The sequence below is a fragment of the Lagopus leucura genome, unplaced genomic scaffold (assembly GCF_019238085.1).
Source record: "Lagopus leucura isolate 7727_CA_CO unplaced genomic scaffold, USGS_WTPT01 Super-Scaffold_100028, whole genome shotgun sequence".
Taxonomy (NCBI): Eukaryota; Metazoa; Chordata; class Aves; order Galliformes; family Phasianidae; genus Lagopus; species Lagopus leucura.
Genome location: NW_024962279.1, coordinates 6,284,841 through 6,306,932, shown reverse-complemented (window position 1 = coordinate 6,306,932; position 22,092 = coordinate 6,284,841). Strand labels below are relative to the sequence as shown.

At 43.3% G+C, this 22,092-nt stretch overlaps 1 protein-coding gene across 4 annotated transcripts in view; it reads right to left on the bottom strand.

Moving 5' to 3' along the window:
• Positions 1 to 22,092, bottom strand: part of CNTN4 (contactin 4) — a 253,514-nt gene that overhangs the window by 99,709 nt on the left and 131,713 nt on the right. The window lies entirely within an intron of this gene.

Below are 22,092 nucleotides of genomic sequence, written 5' to 3'. Positions count from 1 at the left end.
AACAGTACCTCGGCAGGTTTGGGTACTACATACCCTAAAAAGAAATAGTAACTACTTTTGCTTTTAGAAAAAAAGTATTTTTTTCAAGAGCCATGGAACCTGGCACCAGCTCCATGTTCAGGAAAACGTTTGAGCACTAAACAGAGAGCAGACTGAAACTGAACTTGAAGTTAAATGAATGAGAAAAGGACAGCCTACAGCCAGAACACAGCTCAGGATGTCTAATTTCACTTTGAAAAACTGAAAATAGTTTTCTGTAAATTAAAAAACCCATATGATAAAATACAGCCATAGAGCACATTACAGAACACCACTACTTTGGTCACCCCGTGCAATCTTGTAACAACCAGAAAACACACAGCAGCAGCAGCAGCTGCTGCCAGGTTTGCACCCAGCAACAGCAAACACATCGGGTTTGCAGTACAGCAGCCAAACACTGTAAGTATGGAAAGGCTTCAAAATACCTAATGCATTTTTATTCTCCTGTATTCGGTCTCTCCTGAGTGCAAAATTAAAACAGAAATGTTAAAATCCAGTCTGTGAGAAGAAGCCCAGGTAGGTGGTATTTCTGACACTAGGACACACCAAAACCCATTTCTGTGTAAGATCTCCGTGCCAAAACCTTTCCCTGACCTAAAAGGGTATTGGTAGAGAGCCTGTAGGACATACGTACATTTGAACTCATTTCCTAGAATGGCAATGAACAGAAGTCCAGTGGGCCACACTCAAAATGCTGCTTGTTTCTCCCAAGTATACCCTGAAGACCATCTGAAGGCACTAGAACATACTTCACGACTGATGGTCAACATGGATCCACAGGGCAGGGAGCTCAAAGGCTGCCATGTCCAACCCAAAGCAGCCTGAACCCGTGGCTATGGGCTGCGCTGGTGTCACGAGTGCACTGGCATGGACAAGCAAGGAATTGGAGGGCGCAGGAAGTCAGAAAAGGAAAATTATACAGAACATAAAATAATGATGGTAGGATGTACAAAAAATAAGAGGAATGAACAGAAGACGTGTCTTCTTCCTTGAGGGGTGATGATGACAAGGGACAAGCTGCACACACTTGGGGCAGGGAAGCCAGCTGGGTTCGATAGCAGGTGGCACAATGGCCCTTTATTCCATCTTTTCCATTGGATGGTTTCTGAAAGGCCCTGCCAGGATGATTCCGCTGGAGCAACCTCTCGCACATCTCCTCAGGTACTGCCACAAAAGACTCCGCACAAAGCACAGAGCCATATCACTTGTATTTATCTTTATTTTTAATTATATGTTAACGATCTCTGACTGCGACTTATCTATTATTCAAAACACACTCCACATCATCTCTCACTTTAAATTACACCTGTGCGCAACTTACTGTTGCTGGCAGAAAAAGATAATAATAGCCATAAAGCATAGAGGGCTAGATGATGAAATCCTGACTGGTTTCCAAGACCAAGGGCTGTTCTGCACCTTAACCAGCTGCACTGATTCATTTGCTTCGAGAGAGAATATTACAATCTGGCCCATAAAGATTATAGCTCCGAGGGCTGAATTAATGGGTCTGAAAACAGAAGAATTAAAATACATTTTAATTTTCTAATGGTAAAATAAAGAAGCTGGCCTGGCGCTGGGGTTCTTGCTTGAAGGAGCTCCATCCCGCTGGGGCAGGCATGAGCCAAACAACCCCAGGTAGCTCAGGGATGTGCAGTGCCTGTGTCACCTGTGTCCCCAGCACAGCACGCGAGTCACGCCACGCTGTCATTTAGTGTTATTTCAATTAGAAGGCGTCAATATATATTGCATCACATCTTGCTACAGGTTCTGATCCTCTGATCAGGGTTATACACACCTTGCATCAAACACGTCCAAATTTAATCTCATCTGCAGCCTCCCCTTGCTGTAGCTTAATGCATGACTGAAATCACTGCCAGCCCACACCTTGCCAGAGTGTGCGACAACAGCCAGGCCCAGCACCTTATGGACATGAGGATTTGACTCAAAACCACCAAATATTGTGGTGAATAAATAACGTGACTAGAATAATATATTCTTGTCCAGCATCTGCATAGGCAAATGCATTATTTTAATACAGTTCTGCATGAACAAAGTCTTGCTATTCAGACAGCTCTTCAATGTGAATTTCACACACTTTTTATAGAAGTGGTAACTTCATTCCAATTGCCACGAGGCGTTCAGGGACACGCAGCCATGAAGCCCCAATATCCCATTCTCAGTATCAATGATGAGCATCACTTGTGCCCACTGATGACAGAAGAAGGTACTCTCCTAAGCTGGCTTTCTGCTTACCCTTTTCTCATTAGGCTTTCCTTGAGGCATCTGACTGACCTGAATGATGATGCCATATGCACATACACACATGAAAGCCTCCCTTGCTCTCTTCAGTTATTACAGCTTACTTTGTCCCTTATGAATTTCTGTAGCTACTGTACAACCTGTGCTGCTCCTTACAGGTTTGTTACTGTCCTGGGAAAGCGCAGTAAGGAGCCTGCCTGGGCAAGCTAGCCCTTGAGCTACTCTCTTAGTGACAGAATTTATTTTAATGAGTGACATTTCCTTTGCTCAAGCCCAAAATGAGCAGCCCAGAAGAAGCACCAAGCTGCCTCGAGCTGCAGAGAAACTGCAAACAAGACTGGTTACCAAAAATCTCTTTTTGCCCCTGTCAAATGAAACAAATGTACTACCACTCTGGTTCTGCCACCCTCAAGAGAGCTGTATGTCTTTCAGTAAGATAAGGAGCACAGGAAATTTCAGTAGATTTCATGATAGAAGTATCATTTTTAAACACAGTATGAGGTGCATGCCCATATGCTGTTGGACAGAATGTGATAGATAATTTAGAAGAACATTCTGCTGTCCTAGCTTCTACTGATATATATACATTTCTAGTGAATCACAAAATGTATTGAAAAACATCAGATCCATTTAAATACACTCCAAATGAAGCAGATCTTTCTGTAACCCTGCAGAAGCCCAAACCTGAGAGCCAGCACATCCAATCCAACGCTCAATGCCTGTCTTCCTTCTGCACTTTTGAGGACCTGAAACATGAAGAACGTCAACCAAGGTTAACTCAGACCAACAGATGACTCTGTTCTTACTCTCTGAACATTAGGACCAGTGATGGATCTTGTTAACTACACAGAATTGCTTTAGCTTTCATTGAAAGTTACAGCAAATCGGAGAGGTTTAAATGAACATTCCACACTGTAGGGAAAGATAATAACTGAAGAGAGAATTCGTGGAGTACATCCACTGTAAGTGATATAAACGCTCTCCCTGTTGGTGGCAGAAGATTTGGGTCCTGCTATGGATGCTGAGCGGTGTCTACATCCCAGCTCACTGCTGCACTGAGTACAGCCAATGCAGAAAGCTGTGCTTGACAGGCGACATGTGACAGGCAGAAGCCTGATGGCCGAGTTCAACAGCAGTGTCAGGTAGTCCTCTGGGACGTAACGAAACCGTAACAACCCAGAGGATCCTCAGAGCTCAGACGACAGGAAGAAATAAATCTCTGCTCTCATAAAAGCAGGCGTGGGAGAGCTCCGGCATTTGAAATGGGGACAGCTCAGAGCCAACGACTCCATTTACGGGTGACCTGAATACCTGGGGCACTGTGAATCACAGCAGGGTTAAACGCATCCGCCCCAGCACAGAGCGCAGGGTCCATCAATTACGGGAGGTCAGGGCTGGCCCCGGCTGCTGCTTCTGCCCAGTCCTGCAGAGCCAGGAATTGGTCTCCAAACCCTCCCAGGCTGCATCGCAGCAGCAATGATTTCCCCTATTTAAATGCCAGATGATTAATTATACCAAATGCCTAAAACATTTTAGTTGCAAAGTGCTACTTGCTACCTGCTGCACACACACCGAAGCAGTGCGTTTACCTTGTGCCTCGCCTACTGGGTCTAGACGCCCCGGTGCAGCGTAATGAGCGCCTTGTCCTACAACAAAAACCTCATTTAATGCAATGTAATTGGTGTTATCTTCGTAAGTCAACAGCGTGATTGTAATCACAGATGTTCTCTTCTGTATATGATAAAAGGAATTTATCTCCACTGCTGCAGAAAATCACAAATTCCTTCGCTGAGCAGCCTTCCCTGAGTCATCGCAGCTGACATCGGGAGAATAAACAGATAAACTCACCCTGCTCTGCCAAAGTGGTATCAGCCCAGGACGGTGCTCTGAGTAATTAGAACAACAACACCGGGGCATCTCAGCCATGGGATCGGTTACAAAAGATAACACAGAACCTGCTGCATGCCCCAGTGCTGCATAGGAGAAATTGCCAAAGGGATGCTTCTGAGAGATGCTTTTAAATGCATAAGCAACAAGCAATCTTGTTGTAATGTTTTGCAAGTTAAGCTCCAGCCCCGATGAAATCAGACAGTACAGTTCTATATCCAACCACAGAAACAAGGGATTAAACAGGAAATTAAAATGCTCGTGTTATTGCTAACACCATACAGCTGTTGCTACTATTGAGCAGTAATAAAATATGCATGTTTTTCTTATTAAAGCAACAAAGACGCACATTCTGATTTTAAGAAACAAACAACAAACTTTCCCACAGGTTCCGAACGACCGCTGCACCACATGCATGTTGTGTGAGTTTCAAACAGAGCCACTGAAAATGAATAAACCAAAATGGCAGGACACAGAAAACTACCATAGAGAGGTCATCCCTATAGATTTAACTATGGGGTCTAGACAGCAGGAATGGTCCTTGCAGGCCACACTCAATCTCACAGAGCTGAGCTGTGACCAGGAGTACAAACACCATGATGGTACCAGCCCACTGCCAACTGAGCCCAGCCTAAACCCAGCACTTGGTTCTTCAGCCACTAGAAACCCCTTCCTCAGCTATTTTCTTCACATTCTCATAAGACCATTAACAACGCTAATATCTAAACTAAGTCTCTCCTCTTCTAGTTTGAACTGTTCCTCTTGGTCCTATCACTATCAAACCACGTGCAATGTCTGTCCCCCTGCTGTCTGGCCCAGCATTGGCACAGGAGCCACTGTGAGCACAAAGCTGCTCCAACTGCACTCCATCCTCTTCCCAAGGATGGCAGATTCCTGCAGTGCTGGGTGTTCCCCTGCAGAGCTATCTGTGGACAAGGCAAATGTTTCAAAAGTCTAATTTGTTATTGATTTATTAGTAAAATTGGAAATATTGATATAATTGTCTCCTTCCAAGCAGTACTCACATTGTTATTTTAAGATTTTAAGTATGATTACAATAAAGTGGATATTAAAAAGAAAAAGAAAAAGCTGAAGTACTATGTCTGTGTGCATATTTTAATTTAAAAGACACATATTTCCTATCCACAGCACCTTCTCAAACTTCGATAGATTTTACTCTGTCATATAAGAAGGAAGGTGAGTAGAAGGCAGGCTAAAGATGCTATCTTCCCTGCCCCAGTGGGCAGTAAGATGCTACGGAATACTCACACTGAAAAGTCCTGGAGTCTAAGGAGAGACAAGTACCTGGAGCAATAACCTATAATCTCTGCATCATTTACTGCTCGAAAAACAACGAGAACTCCCAACACGTGCCAGATCTGCATTGATCATGAAAGCCCAGCTCCACAGAAACATCCAAGGTGAAAGGAGCTCTGTGCACTACCTCAAGGTGAAGCCTGGTGTACTCCATGCAGGTGAGAGTCCATGAGACTCTGTCAAAAGGGAAGCTGAACCCTGTCAGCTCTTTACAGCTATTTACAGAGCAGTTTAGGCAGCAGATGTTGTTCTCAAATATTTGTGAATAAGCAGCTCAAGTTGCCAGTGCCCTGCGAGCAGCGCTGGCGGGTAATGGTGCCAGCAGGCATGGGGACCTACTTCTCACTGTGTCACTGGTCAGAAAACGCTGCACGGTGCTTGGTTTGTCAGCAGGGCACTGCAGATCTGCTTGTTCTGGGTCACGTCCACACACTGTGCAATGATGGCAAGGAAACACGGCGCTGTGCACACAGGGATGCACTGGGGATGGCTTCAGCTCCATGTTCAGCTCCTCCAGCAGCAACAAGGAGGTGTGCAGCAGCACAGAGCTGCTGTGCGAGGTGCTTGAACCACGCTGGCTGTGACCTCGGGTGCAGAGCTGCGTTTTGCCATGGCTCACACCAGTGATCTCACACTGCAGTGCACACAGCCTCTGGCTCTGTAACCCCAGCCTTGGCAGGCTGCTCCACCAGCACAGCTCCACTCTCTCACTTCTGTAAGGAACTCATCAAGCCAACTGGGCTGCAAGACTGGTCAGAAGAGATTATAAAAGTGCAAAATCTCCACCTGTCCCATTACAGCATAATAACTAACACAGCAGCCCAGCACAGGAGAAACCTGCCCTGGCTCTGGCTTTTCAAGCACAAACCATGACTATTTGGAAGAGTGAGGGACGCCTCCCTGGGACTTTTGCAAATTGCCTGCCCTCCTGAGACAGCCCGCTGCCCAGCATCATGGTGCTGAGCCATGCATGCAGAAACCTCATTGGATTTCCCATTGCTGCCAAAGCAATAAAGCATTTAATCCCCTAAACAGGATCCAGTGCTATAATCCCCAGGTGGTTACGTTCTGTAAATGGATTTAAGGCATTTGAAGTCTGCTGCTGGGACGCCAGCCTGGCACCTCAGCTGGCATAAATCTCCATCACTTCACTGCAGTTGGTGGAACAGCACTGACTCAGGGTTTGAGGAGCTGCCCCTCAAATTTTTTATCAATTTTTCATTTTTACTTTTTTTTTTTTTTAAATTAAGTGTCTCTGCAGGTCTGAGCAGAACAGGTACAAAAGGCACAGCTGCTCTGCAGCACTCCCAGAGATGCCTGAACAGAAGCACAAGGTCCCTCACAAATCTAGCATTAACATCAGCGCTGCCGAATGCCAACCTGAGAGGGGCTGAAATCAGGCTCCTGGAGATTAACTGGTAGGAATCAAAAGAGCAACTGGCAGCACGATTCGTGCAATCTGCCCCACGGCTAGCACGTGTCCTTTTAATTTTTAAAAAATGTTATGAACTTTCAGTAACGCAGCAGGGATGAAAAATCAGTGATAGCTGTCAAAACTGTGACTTTACTACTTCTTACACCGTGTGGTAGCACCTTTAGAAACCTCTGACTGACAGCATTTGCAAGCAAAATCTTTTCTTTATCTGGTATAACACTGCCAGGCTAAGCTTTCAGGCACCTCTGCAGCAATGTTTTAGGATGGTAGGATAGCCCCTGTGCAAAGGGGAACTCAGGCCTCACCCCCAGGCCAGATTCTGGAAGGAAATGTTCTTCTTATTGTGCTTCTTGCAGCAGGAGGGAACTGCTCCCTAAAGCACAGACTTTAATGCAATACAAGGACATCAAAGAGCAACAGCTACCAAAGAACTCCAAAGATAAACGTTAAGTTTTGGCTGCTTATTGAGAATTCTAGATCTTCATATATAGAAAACAGAGAAAAAAACAACCTATGCATAACACAGTAACTTGAAATCAATGACTTTAAATTAGACCTTGACCTGCTGGAGATGACATTTCCTACAAATGATTGGCCAACAACCAGCAGCATTGTGACAGGTAGCACCACGGCCACCCAACTGTCAGCAACAGCCTTTACACCAATGGAAGGCACCCACACAGGGCTTGCACAGGTGGAAGCAGCACAGATGTGCCTGAATGCAGGTGGCACACCTGAGCCCTGGACAAACACAGTAATTGCACCTCAAGAGGAAACAGAGCTGGTTGGCCCCACGAGGAGGCTCCTGTTTTCATGTTACAGGCAAAACATTAGGAAAATCTCCAAAGAAACATGCTGCAATAAAGTGATTACAGAAATAAAAGAACAAATTAAGTATCAACAAGGAGAGCAAGTCAACAAGCTGAGTGGAATGGAGATGAAGTGGTTTCTTAAGTCATCTGACCAAGGCCCATTACTTTATAATCATCAGCAGATTTATTTTATCGTTCACAAGAAATCATATGTTTCACTGTTTGGATGGGGTCCAGCACAATGAATCAGTCACTACATAACGCCTGCTCACCCTGCACCAGCAGGTGGCCAAAGCCATTACAGCAACTATAGATTAGAGCTCCAGTGCAAACTAATCAACCTTATCTTTTGCTGTATTTTAATGTAAATAACCTCAAACATCAGGAAGACACCATAGGAAGAGTTGGAATACATTTCTCATCCGGATGCTGTGACCATCTGCAGCACTGGCAACTGGAATGCAATCAATGCCAGGACAGTTTGGTTGTTTGTACTGCTTTGGTTTGGTTGTTGGGTTTGGGAGTCGGTTTGTTTGGTTTTTTTTTGTAAATCACAAGTCAGAAGTTAAAAGTGGGAAAATCAGCAAGAATCATATCACTTCATTCTAGTGAAGGGAAAGCTTAATAGGGAATCAAAATAATGTGCACTGCTTCAGCAGTTCTTTCATTACAATTACAAAAATAATGGGTTTCTCGCTTTTGAAAATTAAGGATTATACTGGATTGAGAACTGCATTACAAAGAGCCTACCAACTGCTTCTGCTGGCACCTCAGTGGCATCCAGGGACTGCTGCAAGTCCTCAAAGGGCTGCAAACCTGCCCCATGCGCTCATGGCGTGCATCTCCACCATGCTACAAATACAGAATGGACTTCAATGGCAACCAACACGACTGAAGGCCACGAGATTTGGCAGCAGCTCTGCAATTCAAAAGAATGCGCTTGAGCTATGCAATTAAAAATTAAAAGAATATAATTTATACATAAACACAGTCATTTGCAGCCCAGCAACAACACCTACTGCATGCTTTTGTATGAATGAGAGTACAGCTCTGTATGTAGAGCAGGAATTAACCGCACAACAGTCAAACTGTTGAAGTCCTGTGCTAAATGCTGACTTCGCTGGCACTTTAGCAGGTTTTTGGTCCTTGCAATTAACATCTTCTAATTGAATAGATTTGTGCTGTATTAAATTAACTACGAATTAATGACTCTATCCTGCAATGAACAAGCTGAAAGCTGGTAAGATTTTTGTTTACTTGTTGGCATTGCTACAATTTTAGCTTCCTTTGCCCTTAGAACTTCTGTGCAAACTTTTTCTTAGCTACGAGTGCACCACTAATACCAAGCAAAAGCATGCCTCCCTATTGCTGCAGCAGCACAACTTTGTTTACCTCTGGGAAAGAATTAAAGGCATATCAGTACTAAAGAACAAATACATCTATGAAGAGGTATAAAGAGATTGCTCTTACACGTGCAATCACGCAGCATTACCCTTAAATACAGATCACTCTCCTGTTGGTCTGTCCCGAGGACAGCTGCACACACCTCTCCTGCTGCCACGGCCTGCGCTCCAGCGCCAATTCACAAAAGCAAAACCTCTTTAGAACCAAAATAAATACTAATCTTAAATTCAATGTACCCTGACAGCAAATAAGTTTGCTGTGCTTACTTCAGCATGAATAAAAAGCCCTCAAGGAGACTCCTACATAAGAGTATATTTACAAGTTCCATTACCCACTGGAGAGATTGATGTAATAAACCTATAATAAAAAGCCTGATGTTATGGATTTCTCTAATGTTTCTTATCAAACAGCCTGTATTATCTTGGCTTGCGTATTCAATTTAAAATAGGTTTTCAATAAGTGCCTCAGAGCTAGAGGTCATTCTCACTTAGTTCCCTGCCACACGGGGATGTGCGCTGTCTTTTCCTGCCCTTAGAATCTAAAAAGCTGTTTGCAGCTCGCTCAAATGCAGTTTACAAAGTAGGCAGCCAGAGAGATTAGAGAAAACAAGTGAGAGAATATATTATCTGTATATCTATTCATAGCGCACAGCCACAGCCAAGGCTGCTGGGGCACGGGCTCCCTTCTGCTGTTTATTATGGAGCAGGAAGTTGTAGCTGTTTTCTCATGAGAAAAGCAGCACACAGGGACTGAATGCCACTGGTTCTTCCTTTTCTCTGCATTTTGGGGCTGCAGCACAGTGAGATGTGCACGGGGAGGGAAGGGAGCCCACTGAGAGTTTCCTAGGTTTCCTGCATCAACCACTTGCTATGGCTTCCTTCCTTGTAATCAAATCCTCTTTCATTAACTGCTCTGTAACAATAAAAGGCCACAACTCCAGGGCCTGCTTTTTACACAAAATGAATGAGAGCAGGTTTTTTCGGTAGCATTTTGTATCTTCAAAGGCAACAACTTCCAGCAGACAGTTAACAAAAACCCCACATTGGGTACAGACGTGCACCTTCAGCCTCCTGAACAGAGCTGGGGACATCAGGATGACACATTACAATAAGAGTAAGGGCAAATGGGAAACAGGACTACGATCTGCATGCCTCTCACATGCTGGGAGCACACTGTTTTCTATACTTTCAAATAAACACCTTGCTTGCTGACTGCTCCACCCTGCTAATAGCTATGAAGCACTGCAAGCTTCGAGCATGTGTCTTAAAAAGCCTGAATTCACTTGCATTCGCTTTGGTCAGCTCAAATAGATGTTTATTGCTTCTATAAAACAGGTTACTTTTCTTTCGATTGCTTTTTCCATGTTATTCAATAGCCTCTAAAAGGAAGAGGGCCAACCTTTAATGCAACATCCCGTACAAATTATAGCAAAGCAAAATTTGAATCCTTGCTAATTTAAGTGTTATTTTTACTACTAATGTGAATCCAACCCTAACAAATTAAAACAGGAAGAATTAATTGGATATGCAAATGAGATTATTCAGTATATAAATCTAATTACATACCAATTTGCTTTAACAGCATGAAAAGTTAAAAAAAAAAAAAAAAAAAAAAAAAAGAAGAAAATGTTCTTTGTGAATTGATTGTTTTAAACAACCACCTGTAGCACAACAAGCAGAAAGGCTGTGCAGTAGAGGAGCTCATTGTCAGCAACGCTAAGTTGATGTACGGCAAAGATCATCACAAGCACTGCAATGCTGGGCAGCCCACTTGCTCCTGTGGTTTACCATATCACTGTATGAGTTTTCAAACATGCACTGAACAAATCCTGACCTCAGCTCTGCCCAGCAAGCGACAGATGTGAACAAACAGGTCTGATCAGGGAAACACAACATGCACAGCATCCCCTCAGCACCCATTCAGGTTTCTCTGTCACCTTTCGGAAACAAAAGGGGAAAGAAACAATGAGCAGAACAGCAAACTGCAGGGAGGAAAGATTTCTCCAGGGGAAACAACGAACCAGCCTTCATTTTGAGTGTTCTGTGTTCAAGAAGCAAATTACACGGATAGGCAACTTGACTTCTTTGAGCAACTTCTTGTCAGTAAGAGTAAAAATTATTAATGAGATCACTGGGATTGATTAAGATAGATAATCATAGAATCATAGAATCACCAAGGTTGGAAAAGACCTTCAAGATCATCCAGTCCAATCGTTCACCTATTCCCAATAGCTCCCACTAAACCATGTCCCTCAACACAACATCCAGTCTTTCCTTGAACACCCCCAGGGTCGGTGATTCCACCACCTCCCTGGGCATCCATTCCAGTGCCTGACCACCCTTTCTGAAAAGTAATACTTCCTCATGTCCAGCCTGAATCTCCCCTGCCGTAGCTTGAAGCCATTCCCCCTGGTCCTATCACTTATGACACGAGAGAAGAGGCCGACCCCCAGCTCACTACAACCTCCCTAAAGGGGAAGGAAGTTATAGAGAGCAATGAGGTCTCCCCTGAGCCTCCTCTTCTCCAGGCTGAACATTCCCAGCTCCTTCAGCCTCTCCTCATATGGCCTGTGTTCCAGACCCCTCACCAGCTTTGTTGCCCTCCTTTGAACACGTTCCAGGGCCTCAATATCTTTCTTGCAGTGAGGGGCCAGTATAGATAATAGGTGACACCATAATTAGTGCCCACCATGGCATCTCTGATAGAGGACCCAACCACCTGCTTTCAACGCCTCTATTGGTTCTCTACAACTACCTGAAATAAATAGAATTAAAAATATTCTCCAACGGGTAAGAAAGCATTCCAGTGTTTTCACTAGGATATCAAGCAACTATCGAGATCACCTTATCAAGAACATGGTGCTAATAGAGAAAATTAATCAGAATCATTAAGGTTGCAAAAGACCACTCAGATCATCTAGTCCCATCGCCAGCCCATCGCTACCCGTGTGTTCCACAGGAAATCTGAACTGGAAGTATACTACAACATATTTAGAGAGGTTTTTAACAAGTTAAGGCCACATATGGTCAAGGGAATAAGTGTTTTCATGAGAAAAAGCCCTTGGCAGTGACTGTGGACAAGGGGTCGTCCCAAAGTTCATGTGAGCATCCAGGCTGCGCCGCACAGAGAGAATCTTCTGGCTTCCCTCCTGCTTTCCCACTCATCATCATTTTGGTGCATCCATTTTCAGTCAAATGAGGTTCCCCAGTACCCAGTAATCAGTGAGTTTGTCTTCTCTGCTACCTGTGGGGTTCTGAGAGCAGCAGCTGTATCCAAATGCATCTCAATCCCGTTCCAGCAGTGCCTGTGGGCAGCATCTCAAGCCTGCTGGGTACAGAATAATCACTGTACACGCCGCAGCCTGACCTGGGGTGAGAACTGGTGCATTCTCTAATAGGGCTGATTCCCCCCGTGAAGGATGCCCAGCACTTCTGTGGAGAAATCAGACAGCTCTGTAATTAACTAACCCACACGCACACACCTGACACTGCTGCTTTGAATGCATGTGCTGAGCCATAAACACTTAATTTGGAACAGTGTTATCAAGTAGGATGCAGTTATACTTATGGTCATATGCATTTTGCTGTTTTTCAATAGAACACACACATACACACACACACACACACAAAAGTAGTGTGCTGACATCCACCTGCCTCTGCCACAGAGAAAAGCTGATCTCATTTCTAAAGAAAACCCTGCGACCGGCCTGACTGCTCTCACAGGAAGTGCTGCTGGAAGCAGAGGTGCTGCTGCTCCAGGATGGGGTTTCTGCTCTATCCCTCCGAATGGATGGAAATGCAAGAATTTACTCGGGGAGGGGGTTAAGAAAAAAAATCACTGCATTGATAAAGCAAAGACCCCCATCCCACTGCAAGCTGAGCAGAAGGTTCCTGGTGCTGGCTGCATGACAGCTGCCTTCTGCAGGTGTGTCCCTGCACTGCTGCTGAGCGCTGCAAGGCCATGCAGAAATCTGGTGAGCACGGAGGGTATCGGTGTCATTCAGGATCTCTATATGGAACTTATTTGCAGCGCTGTATATTTTAGATTGTATTGATAATGAAGGATAGCTCAAGTGTTACGCAGCTACAGAGACTGGTAATACCATGGTTCCCATGGTCTGGCCAATACATTTTTCATGTAAGTACAGAATGGATACCAATACGTCTGCACAGTGAAACTAGTACATTTTTTATCATGTTAAATGCTTCGTGGGCAGCTGCAGAGTAACAAAGGAATTTACACGAGATCTTCTGAAGTCCACAGAAACAATGTGAGCAGTTTATACACTCCTTCATTTTTCTGTTCCCAATGTACAATGGCTGCAAGCCCTCCTCTTGCACAGCATCACTGTCTTCCTCTGTGCTCTGAAGTACTGCTGAGCAAAGAAGCTGCCCAAACTTTGCTGTTTTCTCCCATTTTCCCCACTTTTCCAGTGCAGCACACATTGGGGACAACAGGCTGAATCCTGACAGCTGCCTTTTATTATTTTTTTTAAGCTATGTTATGACATCTATCAAATTGCATAAAATTCTTGCTAACCTCTGTAATGCTGTCTGCTATGCTTTCGTTTATCCTTTTGTAAGTTCTTTTAAAAGAAAGCAGTAAGAAAGCAGAGAATGCCTGAACATGAGATGTGGTGGTAAAGCTTTACTGGCAACGGATGCCACAATAAGGAAAGCTGAATTAAAAAAGAAGCACTGAAATCCTCTGTCACAAGTTTAAACACAACACCTTGCCGGAGCTGTGAACTCTGCTGCTGGCTCTGATGTGTAAAACCTCACAGGCTAAAACCTCACAGATCAATCCTGCAAAACACTGACAAGCACATTTTGCTTCTATTGCTGAGAAAAACCAACGCTATAAGCACGGCCACATCTGAGCAGGAACACTGAGTCTGACAGCTATTGGAATGAACTGACAGTGGGACCTCAAAGAAAACTTGAAAAGTTTGGTTCAGAAACAATCAGAAAAAAATAATAAGGAGAAACATAGTTAACAAATCGTTCCTGCCCGCAGCGATGCCACCAGAACAGAAGTAGAAATAACTACCACTGCTCCAAGGGAAGGGTGAAGATTTCTCTTTCCCAAAGCCCTAGCTCAGGTCCTCGTCTCCCATGCACTGTTCCAGAGAGGTTCAGCAACCCTGGGCCTTCCCAAGCTGCCCAGGCACTGCAGCAGCACCAGGACATCGCCCTACAGACACACCGTGCTCCACTGGCACATTCTGCAGATGTTGGCAGCTGCACAGGCATGCCCCCAGCCACAAGCTCTTGCAGCCCTGCCCACAGTTTCTTCATCTCCACGGATTTTCTATGTCATTCCTCTTCCAAAATCAAATTCATCATTTTTGGCTGAGAAGACACGCAGCATCTTGACCCAGCAATCCAGCACCAAACTACCACTAGAGACAGTGCTGCCTCCCACTGACAAAGCCCTGGGTTTTATGAATGAGCTCTAAATCCTTCTGCAACACAAATCCAAGTGCGCCCTTTCTTGCACCCTGCAGGGGCTTAATTAATGTGACTAATGCCTGTCAAACCTTGTTCTTTCACAATGAGGGAGACAATCACATGCTTTGCCTCACACTGGGATGTGCTGTTTGTAATACCTGTTTGCATGCATTTACATTAGAAAAAAAAAGAATAAAGAAGAAAAAGGAGACAGCCATAAGCTTTGAAAGTGGTCTGGATGATGAAGCTGAGCTCAGAATGCCTCCTTTTAGTAGCATTTGGTGGCTCAGTGCCTCGTGCTTGCAATGCAATCCTGGTGCACTCCCACTGCTTTGCTCTCCTCACGGCAGCACGGGGTAAAGCTCCTGCAATTCCTGTAATTCATCATTCACATACGGCTCCTGCAGCGAGAGTTGCAGAAAAGGACATGTTTGTAAACAAACATCCATCACAGCTGCTTGATCACGCTTGTATTTTCTTGCCTTTTCACCCTTTTTTGCTTATTTTCTTCTGATAAACACGGCTGTGGTTGAGTAACCGTCACCTCATGTTGCACTGCCACTGGAACCAAAAGGGGTGCTGACTAATTATGGGATTATACAGTGATTTGTGCCCAGTAGGGAAGATTGAGCTGGTGGAGAAATACTGAAATCAAACAAAAGGACTGTTGGCACTGAGCCACAGCACCACAGTGCCGAATGTTTGGTGCATACATTGGTGCCAATACCAAGAAGCAAACTCAACATCCACCTGCATGGCTGGTTACAAACTCCTGTTGCAAAAGCACTTCCTAGCTCTGGAGAGCCTGTGAGACAGGCGTATTAAATGAGCAGTAAAAAGCAACTTAATAGGGTCGCTGTTAAATTAGTTTCAATTATCAAACCCCATTTTAACCAAATGAATGCCTGGCTTCCATCCAGGATGCACATAATTTACATGGAAAAGTGCTGGGTTCTCCCCCTTCCTGGTAATCGATGACTTGTCACTGCTTTGCCTTTCGTTGGGGAATAAATGCCATATTCTCTACTGAGTACATGAATGTACCAAAAAAAAAAAAAAAAAAAAACCACAAAAAACAACCCAAAGAGAAAACAAAACACACAAGTTCAAGAAGAAACAGTTTAAAAAAAGAAAATAGTGAAAGCCAACTGTTAAACTTTTGATGAAGCAAAGTCAATACTGTTAAATTCTGGAAAACCTTATGGAGACTATTTTCTCATTAGTTATCTGAAGAGCGTTTCCAGGACATTCTGACAAGTAAGAGAAGACCAAGAGAACCTCTTATAGTTTCAGAGTTGCCTACATTTCCTTCTCTGGGTATGGTCACAGAGTACCTGCTTGTCAAGCACAGAGGAGGCTGGAGACCTCTCCAGTTGTGTCCCACAGGCATCAGACCTGCATTAGGCATTCAGGGGACTACAAGCTCATGATAAATCAACGAGGTGAAGGATCATGGCACTTCAAATTATTGCCAAATCAACAACTGGGACGCGAGCTTAGAAACAGACAATACTGTTGTTTGTTCCGTATGTGTCTCCTTATGAGGGACAGTGTAAGAAACTTGAAATAGATTATTTGACACCAAGAATTCTGCAGCAGTTCTTCAGAAGCCAAGGAAGTGTGCATCTCATCTTCATTCCACCCATGCATCCAGCTGTCTCCAGCCCTTTTTTATCTTCTGCATCACCCCCTGCCTTTGCATCTCAGGAATCCTAGCCATCAGCCTGTCTTCTTTCAAGTACCTCTTCAAATTTTGTCTAGTAAAGCCCGCACAGCACGAACCTACAGAGAAAATGCCATTTCACATGGATCATCCTAAAAATGGAAGGAGAGTGAGTGCTACAGGAATAAAGCTTGATCTGGCTCTCAGTGAGTGTTTCATCTCTCCTGCTCACACAGACAGGAAGCTTTCAGGGCAGAAATAATTTATTCCTCCAAGTCCCACAGAACACCCATTGTATTATCTGCCTTTTGCAAGTGAAACAAAAATAGTATTCTGAACTTTGTTAGGGATCCTTCTTTGCATTCATGGAATGCATAGATAGTATGAGTTAAACGATGGCAGGACAGATAGCCCAACAGTAATCAAGAGGAAGCCACCCAAATCATGCTTTACTCAACACGTTCAGTGAAACCTCCTTACAAATAGTGCTTTTCAGCTCTGCAGAAAGGACATGGGATGTTTTATAAATAACAAATTATGCTAAAGCAGATGCACTTTTCACAGGTTTAATCTCAGAAAAGTGGAATTAAGATACATCAAAATATTAAGATAGATATATTTTTCATACATTTACCGACACCTGGAAAGTTTAATTAAGTTGAAAGTCACCAATTTCAGCTGAAGATGGCTGGATGGTTAATTACTTGCCTGTCTAACTGATTATCAACTTCTGCAGTACTTAATTATAAATGGTTGTAATGCTTGCCTTGCTTCACGGCCTAATTAATGGCATGTAGACTGTTTAACAATCATGTGTTGGTTTGATTATGAAGTTAAATACATGAATTTTACTGCTAAATAACAATTCAAACATAAAGAAAAACAAATGAAAGTCCTGCAGTGCTAACATGCAAGTTCTTCTTTCAGCTTAATACTTTGTGAAACTTCTCTAAAGTTGTAATAAGGAGTCTGTCACGGCATGTGACAAATGCTCCCAATAAACCAGCATTAAATAATATTCAGATGAGTGAGCTGCACTATAACATTCTGTGCTCTATTCATTAAAGCAGCATTTATGGTGAGCAGCTCACTTACTTTCCACGGCACAGACTCCTATGCAAGAGCACATGAAAACATCCACACTGCTGAACTGCTCATATGCTGCAGGACACAGAGCCCTGGTGACAACCAGAAAATGAAAATATCTTTGCATGAAAACTTTTGCATGTGGTGAACACATATATCCTTGTTTCTAGCTATACATGTACCCTAGGATTGCAGTTCATAGAATTAAGGTTAGAAAACACCACTAAGTCCAACCACAGCTCTCAGACTACACAAAGATGTTGTCAGAACTGATGCTGGAAGATGGGAACAGTTAGCAGCAAACCCCAGTGCCTGGTTTTCATTGTCTCTCTTACCTTCGCACTCTCCTCAACGACCATGTAAAGACTGTAAAGACTGCAAAATGAGCTCCCTTTCCAATAATATTTACATTTGCTAAGAAATATTTCACCTCTAAAAGAAATTGACTAAGCACATCAAATGTTGCCATAACGTTTCAGTCTTACTGTCCATAAAGAAGCATTTTGAGACGAAATTCTCCCTGATTTGATAGATGCGTAGAGAAGTAGGTGTTTTTCTAACTCCCTAAGTGAGATTTAATTTCAATACCTACCTACTAATTTAAATGCAAAGAAGCTAAATTGAAAAGAGGCATCATATAAAATGCACAGGGGATCAATACGCAGTCAGATAGTCAGTACATCTGCTTATAAAAATGTCTGTGTATTCTATTTTATTTTAAGTGCATCGTCTTACCTCAATAATTTTTTCTTTGAGAAAGATGTAATTAAACTTGCCCTGATGGACTTACGAGTTAAACAGAGAAAAACACAATGTACGTAATCATCTGCATGTGAGAGAAAAATTAGAGAATTGCACTGATATTGTCTCTATAATTTGGGAAATCGTGGCCTAAATCACAATCAGGTCACATCTAGTGAGGGCTTTGCTGCTGGCAGAACAGAAGCATGAAAAGGGTGCAGACCAATCCACTGCAATCAAAGTAAAACTTGCCATGTGACCTATAAATAAGCATTCATTACGTATAACCGCATACATTTTTCAACCTTCCCTCTACAGCAATGCATAGCTGGATAATACTGTAGAATCCTATCTGGTGGCTAAAAGTCTTGAGGTTGCAATTTTATTTAATTGTTGCCCACTTCAGATTTAATTGTTCTTACCTCTTAGCTCTTCCCCTCAGAAGTTTTTTCCAATCTGATTTTATTTTCCTCATTTAAACTGACATCTTTATCTCCAGCTCTCCAGACAACAGTAGCAGTTCCTTGTTTGAAAAACAGTTTGAAAAGCCCTCTAACATGAAAGACCGAGAGTGTATGTAACATCCTCTCCAAGATGGCTTCAAGGTTTAATACAACGCATGAGCTTGCAACCTTTTCCATTGGAAATCCCTCCCTACAGCCTGTTCACAGAGCTCGCATAGCTTTTCCTTGACATTAGAGGAATGCTAGATGGTTCTGGCATGAGTTAAAGACACTTGAACTCTACTTAGCAACAGAAAGCACAAGGGAAGAAGGACTTTCCTCGGGAGGACTCCAGCCTAAGTGCTCAGAACAGACTTGTGCCAGCTCCAGCATCACCTCCACTGCATCTTACAGGAACCCAAACTGCCAAATGTTATCAATGCCAAACTGTAATACTCGTGGTCTTTGCTTCAGCACTTACAGTTGTTCTTACCGTGAAAACAAGAACTTCTACAACAGCACGTCCCATTAGCTAGACAACAATCTTCATCTATTGCAAAATCATCCCTTGGACATGACGAGAACACAACACAAAATCAATTCAACCACATTCAAGAGGCAGTAACACTTGTTGACACAAGACTCAGCCTGAGGCTTTGGGAGAGTTGGGGAGCTTCACGCTAAAGCCCTGGTTTTACATACACCGTTACAAAACATCTCAACAAAAGATAGATGAAAAAGAGTTCCGTGACTGCAGAAGATTAACAGAACTTGCTAATAATGATTTTGGGGGCACATTTATAAAGCATATTTAACAGACTGCGCTATTACCACATACCCTGTAAGCAACGGGATTACTTTGCCCTTTTGCTGTTTGGGGTCACCTGGCCTTCCTCCCACCTTCCTGGCTCTCCTGCAATGCAGAAAAAACCTCAGAGTTTTAAGGATGAGCCTGATCTCATCTGCATAAACCTCCTACGAACTTCACTGACAGCTTTCCAAGAGCCAAGAAGCCAAGGGCTGCGTCGTGTTGGAGAAGCAGTATTAACAGGAGTGATTCGGAGCTTTATCTACTCCAAGTGCTGTGCAAACAGTAATTAGGCAGTCGGGTACAGAAATGCAAAGTGCTGCAGAACTGACCAAAATATAAATTAATTAATTATAGAGCAGCAACAGATTAATCACTTTCTAGCTAACATCAAAGCACTAGTTGTGGGAACTGCACAGCATCAGACAAAAGCACTGAACAAAATGAATTGCCATATCACTTACAGAAGACTAACATTCAATATGTACAAATATTTCTTAGTCTAATTATTTGTTTTTACACATGAAATCCAGCAGAACTTTTTCCGTACATAACCTACATCTGTTTGGATAAACACATGCATTCAAACTGGCTTGTAAATATTCATCTCTGTAGGAACTTAATTTGTAACAGATTGGGATGCCCAGATCTCATTGGAATTCAATGGGAACTGGTGAAGAAATGTCCAACATTTCTTGAAAAATTACCCTTCATTTGATGTAAACCAGCCCTGCTGATTATGTGTTATTTTATGCTTCCTATTTGTGTATTAAGTGATCAGTATCACGCTAACTTAGGCCTTGTACTGTTATGAAATTTGAAAGTCTGAAAATAAAGTATCAAAATGAGACACTTTGTGAATATATATACAGCGCACAGTAAGTTTTCGCTCATGCATTTGCTCATTAAAGCCAGCTCTCTTCTCAAGCTGCATTGATATAAATTACAGTGATTTTTGTGCAACAGTGGAAGGCACTTTAACGCTGATTGCTTTTTTCCCAGGGAATGACATAGCCATGCTCTAAACACCCTGGCCTGAGCCACTGCTGAGGCATTTGGCTATCTCCTGTATCCTGGTTGTTTTTCTATCTCCTGGTTGCGTTTCTGAGGCCACTCCAGTTCTCCCTGTTCAGAGCAGATACAGCTGCCACTGCGCCTTCCCTTTCACAAACCAAGCTTCTGGAAACAGAAGCATCATTAAGGGGCTGCAAGAGCAGTTTGCTAATTGAAGCTGCTGTGTTTACATGGCGCTTGCTAAGAAGAAAGGAGGGAGAGCCTTGCTTGTGCTGAGTGCAGATCTTTGTTGGTAAAGGGTGAGAGCAAGTGCAAGGGCAGAAGGCAGAGCCCAGGAGGCTGGGCACGAGAGCAGGCCATGACAGCAAAGCAGAAGCACCCCTCAAGGGCTGCCAGGCTCCTTCATCCTCTGCCAAAACCTGCATGGATCTTCACAGGTTAAATCACATTACAAAATATGCACATGCACACTCGCACAGGTAGCACTATTCTTTGAGCAGGTCTGCAGCTCATTAACATGAAAGTAAAACTTCAGCAATGAAGCTGCTTACTAAAGGAAGGTAACAAGGAAAAGATTTGCCTAAGAGTCACAAAAAAGCAGGACATTTCCTACAGCCATGCTGCTAGGCCTGCGAGACAACCAGCTGCACTGACCAGCTGTGAGCCGGACCGCTGCTGTGCTGCACCTCCTGCAAGGCAAAACCAGCTCCTCACTCACTGCCCACTGCACAACTTGCACTGAGCATCTGGGAATCAACTCAGTAAGAGGAGAGTGACGTGGTGCTAGGAGGAAAGAAATGCTGTTGCATGCTCTGCTGAAGCCTTCACTTTGCTGACCTTAAACTTTCTGCAACAGATGCCTAAAATATAGAAATTACAGTACAAAAATATTTTCCATGCTTTTGTTTTTCCATAGTTTTGTTTATTTGCTCGTAATAAAGGCTCCTGCTCTCTGTTTTCCCGCAGCATATCTTCTGGAGGGTTACAGCTCCTGGGCACTGCATTGCAGAATCTCTCTGCATTCAATTTTCTGCCAGCTCATAAACTGTCGTAGCACATTTGGGAAAACTTGGAACCAAATTTCAAAAATAGGGACAATATGTACAGGAATAAAAGCATCTTTGCATTCAGTAGGGCCAAGCAAAAGAAAGTACGTGATATTAGAAGCAGTTTGCTATTACCTAATGCTGAAATAGGGCCCTGACAGTGTTCACATGGAAAACGCACGCAAGTTACTAAACAAAACATTGAGTGTGAAACAGCAGATAAATTAGAGCAAACAAGATGAACACCAAAGTGACATATGCACAAATTAAAATCTAACAGCCCCCTCTCAGAACAAAACACGTCAGAGAACCACAGCAGTGGCAGAGCCTGTGGCAGCAGAGCTGCTTGCCTGGAGTAAGCTTTGCTGGACCTTTGTAAACTTGAGATGTCTTCAGGAACTGTTTCAGCTGCAGAAAAATGGCATTCTTCAGAAATTTTATTTTTGCTCAAAACAGTGCAACTCTCAGGGGAAAAAAAAAAAAACAAATGTAAAATACGACAGCTGCAGAAGATGGTTTTATTGATGAAATATGTTATTCTAATTATTTGTTAAATGAAGTGTGTTCTTAGCTGTAACACTCCTCATAACACCGCTTTAATGGGATTTGAAGCTATACTCTACATAGGTTTAATTGGGCATTGAAATAAAGCTATACTCTACGTAGGTTTAATTGGGCATTGAAATAC